Raw genomic sequence first — 7506 nt, 5'->3', positions numbered from 1 at the left:
CTGACATTGACCTGAAAAAGATCCTGATATCTTTTGAGGATGTAGTGCTCATTTCCTATGTGTGTAATTTTAGGTGCCCAACAGTAAATTTCATGGTCAGATGAGCTCTTCAGAGCAATGTGACACAGACCATTCTGTAAGGTTTCTACCATTTCAACCAGTGTTTATATCCAAACAGACTACATGCCTGTTAGAAAGGCTTCCACCAGCAGATTCCCTTCAGAATGATGCTGAAAAGTATGAAAAAGTAAACAAAGTAAGGGAGTTCCTTCCTCCTTCTTCTCTCATTTCACTTCCTTAGTCACCATTTTTTACTTGAGCTTGAGTTCATCTCAACAAAAAATCCAGTGTAATCCTCAAATGTATTTTCTCTCTCTATTCGAGAGCTTTATTTATTATCAGATGGTTCTCTGCAAGAAGATTTTTTTGCTGACTCTGTTCCCTGAGTTGTGTCCTCATTGTCTCTCAGACCCTTCATTTTTCTTTGCTCGATTTGGTTTTTCTCAAGTGGGAATCACAGCGGTGATTTTTCTTGCCAAGTTATTGGTGTTGAATGGATGGTGTGTAAATCCTGTGAGGAGCTCAGTAAAAGTTAAAGCCTTTATAGTTTTGCAAAACTCAGTGTAAGCTGGGTTATGCTTCTTAGGAGTCTCTGCTAATTGTTTGGGTATTTTAACAATAGCGAAGACTGCTGCATGGCAAAACCTCATCTAAACCAGGTAGACTAAACCCAGTGATTTATGCAACATAAAATGAAAAAAAAAAATCACTTACTGCAGGCTCACATAATGCTTTTTGATTGTACCATTGTATTTTTATTCATCAATTTCTCCTGGTGTTAGGAAGTGAGGTAATGCTGATCTGGGGTTTGTGTAAAAAGCAGTATTTTTCTGAATCCTGAAAGGGAACATTTTCTGGACTATAAACAGCACAAAACCTACTTAATAAGTAGGAGAATAGTGATGAATAATACTGCTTACCAGTTCTTGGATGGAGTTAGCTTTAACTGAGATTCCACAATGAAGAGAAAAGCATCTTCTGCCAAATAATAAACAGACCATCTATCTAAGGGGTACAAGAACATAGTTTCATTATGCTCTGGATCAATGTAATCTTTGTTATTGCAGAACTAAGTTAAGATTGTTAAGTAAGTCTGAAGGTGTAATTTTATTTTTAGTCTATTTGACTTTCTAAGTTACTAATCTAAGCCATGTATGCTTACAGTATTCCCTCTTACTAACAAAGGCAATTCAATATCCAGTTCATGATTATAGTACAGTTTTGAACCACACAGTAGGCAACCACAGTAATTTTTCTTTTGGAATTTGTATGATAATTTCAAGGTGAGATATCTGCATAATGCATTGGACACACATATCTGTATACTTGTAGTTAAAATAACGTGCTTTAAATTTGTGTGCATATAGATTTTCTACTTGTAATAGTAGAAAATATTCTATCTAAATAAACAGATATTGATCTCTTAATAAAGAGATGATAAAGGGATAATGTACCTTTCAATAAATATGAATCGTAGGTGGGGTAATTTTTGTTTCTATTGTAGCTGGTTAGTTTTAAATCTTTTAAAGCAATATATTTGTCTGAAAGGCCACTCATGCTATTTTGCTGATGTCTGGAAGGGACATTTTTTGCTCTCTTCTGACTCCATTGACCAAAATAAAATAAAACCACAAGATGTCAAACAAGGATAGATGAGGAGAAGAAAGAAAAACTCTTGCATCAGTGATAGAAAATTACGCATTGAAGCTACGTGGCTTAGGCACCTTACTCATTAGGTTTATAATTAACTTATAAGCTTATAGTGACTAGATTTTATAAGCTATAGTGGCTAGATTTATAAGCTTGGAGTGACTAGATTTTATCTAGAGATTATAGCTCTAGATTTTCAGTTGTCACAATTTGCAGCATTGCTATTAGATTCACTAAAACTGAGCCACAACTCTTTATTGGAAAATAAAATTCTGAATTTTAAAATGACCTTGGAAAAATAGTGCTGGAAACAGGTTTTAAATTATCCGCCAATTCCATAAAGGCTTTTTTCACAGAATTAACCGAGAGTTTCCTGAATATAGTTTAAAAAGTGTGTGTTTGCAGATGGGTCACAGTCGTTTCAGCTCTGGACGTCTTGACGCCAGGAGAAGTCGGAAACTACACAGTATTTGTGAATGCAAGATTTTGCATTTAGATAGGTTTGGGCTGAACGATCTGAAAAAGCTCCCATAAGCACAGAGCTCCTTACTGTCTGTGTGTTTGAGAAGGCTGAAGAGCTCTGTTTATTGCCACAAAGGGCCTGGAATAAATTATGTTTAGTAAATTGGCCCCAGGTTTTCTTGTTTCAGACAGTAGCTTCGGAGCAATCTGTTTTATAGGCTCCACTAGATGTGACCAATTGCGGGGAGGTGACACCTCGTTTCGGGACGTGCCATGGCACATGTGCCAGTCAGGTCTGGCCCCTCTCTCTGTCAGGATGGCAACCCACCCACAGCTCCACTTTCTGTCTTCTGGCAGCGTTACCCACAGCCCGGTCCGAATTTATGGGCCCCACTGGGAGGTCCAAGCAGGATGGAGCCAGGCTGCTAAGCCCCTCTCAGCCTTGTGCCTCCCGCCCCTACATGGGGCAAATAAAAGCTCCTTTATTCCGCTGGAAATGCCCCCGTTTCCGCGAGGTGTGTGCATGGCTTCCTTCCCTGGTCGGTCTTGCAGGTGATAATTAACACAGTGCAGTGCTATTTCCTAGCTGAAGCCAAGGTGGGGAAGCAGCTTTAGCCTCAGCATTTTTCTTTTCAGACTCTTTTTCCTCTTTTATTTTGGATCTGTTCACGGTGAGGAAGTTTTAGAAGGTGTTGGTCCTTAGCTCAAGTATCAAAGAACTGAACAAACCAGTAATTTTTTCTTGTCTGACCAAATTCTTCTTACTTTTGAGGGGGGGAAGGAACGGGGCAGTAGAATTTGCTTTTAGGATTTATGTTTTATTTCTGCTCATGGGACTGTTTGCTTCTGATCAGTGTGACTGTGGGTCTTTTCAGCACAGGACACTGATTGACATTGCTTATGTTACAGAGAGGAAGGATATTTCCTGAAGATAAATGGCAAGTTAGTTGGCCTGAAGTTCATTAACCTGAGCTAGACTGTTGGAAGGACTCTGTGTGGAAACTGGAATTGTATTAGAGGATCATCATAAACTAAAAATATATGTGACAATCTGGCCAGATTGCAATGAATCTGAAGACAGGACAGGGTTGGCTCGAGCTCACAGAGCAGCTGCCTCCAGTGTAAACTAACCAACCGCCTTGTGAAGGCAAATGGTTTTTCAGAGACATTATTCAAATAAAAGGGAAAAGAGGCAAAAAAAAAAAAAAAAAAAAAAAAAAACAACCAAAAAACCCTGAAGGTTCCCATTAGCAAAAAATGCCTAAATGAAAAAGTGAGGTTGTGAGCTATGGCCGAAGGCCTGAGTTTGGTGCTGATTCTCAATCAATTCAGCAAATGACAGTGCATCGACAAAATTGGTTTTTTAGTCAAATTTAGTCTTGATTCTTCACAGTAATTTGCCTCAAGGAAATGAACCCCAAATCCTTTGGTGAATTCCCTGTTGTCTGAGGCCCAGACCTTCAGGCCATGACGTCTCAACATGCTTGCAGTGAGACTGGCTCCCACTTAATTGCTTCTTTTTGAAGTATGGTTTGTCACTATCATCCTGCTGAAGATGAACTGGGCTGGTGTCTCACCTTCATATATTCTTCCCCCTCCTCCCCTCCCCTCTGTTCCCCTTCTTCCCCCTAAATAGATTTTTTAAAGGCAGTTTAACCCTACGATAGTCCAATCCACATCAGTCCTTTGTGGTGCACCCTCAAATAGATGTGTTGGCACAGAAGAAGTAAGGGCCTTCTCTTCAGATCTCATTCTGTAATAAAGGGAAGGGAAAGATGAAACAGGCATTTCATGTTTGTCTGTTTTCTCGCCATGGCATCTCATGAACATGCACTCCCCTTGGCCAAGAGTAGTACATTCAGACACTGAATGTCAGTGTTGAAGAGGGGACTGAGAAGAATGAAGCTCAGTGTTCTGTAATAGGAGCTACGCTTTGGGCATTTTACAAATTATTTCCCTCTTTCTCTTTCACCACTGTGCTCTTCTTGCACACTTCTCTGTCTTTTACTATTCGCAGAAGTTCTGGAGGCTCAGAAAGCCCAAGTTTCATCTGAGAGAGATTTCCTCTGTTGGAGAAAACTGTTTCCATCCTTTCATGCCATGGTTCTGGGTGCTGCTGTAGCTCAGAGTTGCCTGACCCAGGGCTGCAGGAGCTCGAATGCTAGACCAGGGGCCACGAGCTGTGCTGCATCCCTCATGGGCTTGTAAGGAGCCTCTCCTTTGATGTCTGTGCAAGTGCTGGCTGACGTGGGCGCTAGGATTGCTCTTTTAATCAGGCAGTTCCAGTACCTTTCAGAAAATAATTTTCATGGCAAGTCATGAGCCATTAATCTCTCGACTAAGCATAACATTTCTTTACTCCTTGATTTTACAGCATTACTCAAACATTGATATTTTTAATTTCACCAGCTGTCTCCCTTGACCTCTAGCAACATGCACTTGCAGGAGGAAGGATCTGGTCTTACAAGTATTTTCATACTCTGATCTCTGTGATTTATTAACCATCAAGTTTTGCCTTCAGAACTCAAGACACCATTTAAAATAATTTTATGTGCAAAAGTGGAGTTATTGGGCAAAAGAGATCCTTGATAGCTGGGTACAAAGGACACCAGGATTGCTGTTGCTGTTTTCTTTTCAAATACTATGCTGTGTGACCTTGAGGAAATAGGTTCACTGCAGCTTTATGGTTCTGTTTTTGCATAGGGAAAATAAGGACAGTGATAATTGCTTTCATTTGTAAAACACTTCAAGATTTATGGACTATGAATGACACTTATTAAGTGAAAAGTGCTGCAAAGCTGGCTTAGTTGCACACTGTGCTAACAAAATCTCATACCAGCCTATTGACCCCAGCCTGAAACACTCATTAAAGTTTATAGGACGTTTTGGTGGATGAGTTGCAGTTATTCTGCTGGAAATATCATACTGAAAGCACTTTTAAATCCATCATCTGCACTGACTTTTTTTCTATTAAAACTAAACACAACTGCTTGTTCTACCCAATTTTCTTAGTTTATTTATGAAAGTTTTGATGGGTATGTACTCATTGTTAACGCTGCTTGTACCCCCATGGCATCTGAGACCTTACAGTTCATTCTAGTCATAGCATAAACATAAAATAGCTTTTGTACTGAGATAAAAAGTTATAAAACATTAAGATATCCAGTCGACTGATATGAACTAACAAATTGTGTGGTCACTTTTGAATGGCAAATATTCTTTGTGTGGATACTGTATTAATTCAATTTGTGCTTGAACTTCAGCTATGCTAGACACTGGTGTTGAAAAGTTTACATATTTTTCCAATGTCAAAATGTGTAAATTTAGTATTAAAGAAACAAAACATTTTTACTTGTACTGGGGAAAAAATACTTTTGTAGCAAAGAAATTAAATGAGCTGCTCTTTAAAGATAGGTCTGGCTTGCTTACAGAATTATTATTTATGCAGTAATGCAGGTCTACAGATGTTTTCCTTTTTTTCTTCCAGATAAAACTTGGGTTGTTTGAAAAGTGGGGAGATAGTGCAAAAGAAGATGCAGAAGAAGAGAGCAGGATGAGAACTTTGCAAATGCCACATGCCTACAGCCTGCTGTCTTTAGTGATGCTGTTCCTTCCAGTCACTAGAATGTCAAAACAAAATATCCCAAGACTGAAGCTTTCCTAGAAAGGTAAACTTTTCAGTGTTTTTTTCTGATTCTGCTGCTTTTGTTTTGATGTGATGTTGCCAGCAGTTAATTTGTATTACTTACCAGGAAAACAAATCAGACATACAAAATAGAAGCCTTAAAGATGGATTAATTCTGCCTAGGGACGGTATTAAATTCTGGGGTTTTTTTGTCGTGTAGAGGCACATGTATCTGAAATAGAGCTGTCTTTTTAAACTATTATTTCTGTTTGCTCCAAGAGGATGTTAACAGACTACATAAATTCGAGGGGAGTTATACTTGAAACACTCTGAGCAGCATTGGAGATATTTCCATGTGGCTGGTGGGGATGATGTGAGACATGGAGGACATTCACATCTTCCTAGAGCATCAGAGAAGGTTGAGAGCGCTGCCTCAAGTGTTTCAAGGGGACTGACATTTATTTTTGTAATTCTTTTTCTATCACTACGTTGGTATATTAAACTCCACATATGTGGTTTTCTTTCTCCTTGCCTCTTTGGATCACCAAATCGTGTTTCTCTGTGGAATTTCTTAGTCTTGTGTGTAGTTCTTGTTGGGAATGGTATCTGAGGAGTTTCAACACAGACACATTTATGTATTAATGGACAATTTTTTAAAGGAGATAGATTTCTTGTTGCTTTGAATGTAGATTACACCTCCACAGGCACAGAGGTGTGACACTGATGCTGTCTTCTTCAGCTAAAACAAATGCTCTCCAGTTAATTACGTTTCATCTATGTCAGCGCCCTGCCCTTACGGGAGCTATTTCTGCTCTGTTTTTCAAACTTATGTCTTCCTATGCATGGCAGAATTGCACTCAGGATGGTGTGATGGGACAGGCTGTAAACCCTTCATTGGGGCTTATGATACGTTTGTCATGAGTTTAACACCCAGATGAATTTAATGAGTAAGCAGAATGACATGCTATTTATTTACAAGCTTCTCTTTTGCTAGATTTGCATGCCACTGTGCATGCTATTCCACTGTGTAGAGATGTGTTTTGATGTGTTTGTGTGAGAGAGACGGAGGAAGCAAGATCAAGGGATCTTGACAACATTTTCATAAATTCAGGAAACAGTTGCACTCACTGAAGCCAATGAATACAGAAACTGAAAACCTGACATGAGTTATGAAAGTTAGCAGTAAAACCCTCCTAACATACAGCCAGCCTTCTAACAGCTAGGCCTTTTGAGATAATTCCCAAAAGCAGCACATACCATATGGCAATGGCATTTATTGTGGATTTGACACTCACGATTAGTGAATTCCTCTCAACTTCAAAAGCAGATAGCCTTTGGCAAAATCCTGATGGATGCATCTGGCAGGTAGAGAGGGGGATAAAAAAAAATTGAGGTCAACACAGGAAAAAAAGAAATGTCTGAAATCTTAGTTTAGAATAGTGGCCGAGACCTGCTGGGAGTGGTTGGGAAAATGCCTGAGCTTGTTTAAAAAGACAATGAGCAGATGATTGATATTTAGGCCCTGACCCAAACTTTTACTAGCAACTTTATAAACCTTTCAGTTTGGCTTGAGGGATACCGTTTCCTGTCCAAACTTATCTACCTATATCCCTGTAGGGGGGAAAGCAACAACAGATACAGATGCAAAATAGCACATAAATCTTAATTTGGAGAGCTGTGATGGAACTGAAAAGCCAGAAGAAAGAGAA

This window comes from Anomalospiza imberbis, unplaced genomic scaffold (genome assembly GCF_031753505.1).
Source record: "Anomalospiza imberbis isolate Cuckoo-Finch-1a 21T00152 unplaced genomic scaffold, ASM3175350v1 scaffold_56, whole genome shotgun sequence".
NCBI lineage: Eukaryota > Metazoa > Chordata > Aves > Passeriformes > Viduidae > Anomalospiza > Anomalospiza imberbis.
The sequence above is the reverse complement of the archived record's forward strand: the minus strand, read 5'-3'. Positions refer to the sequence as shown.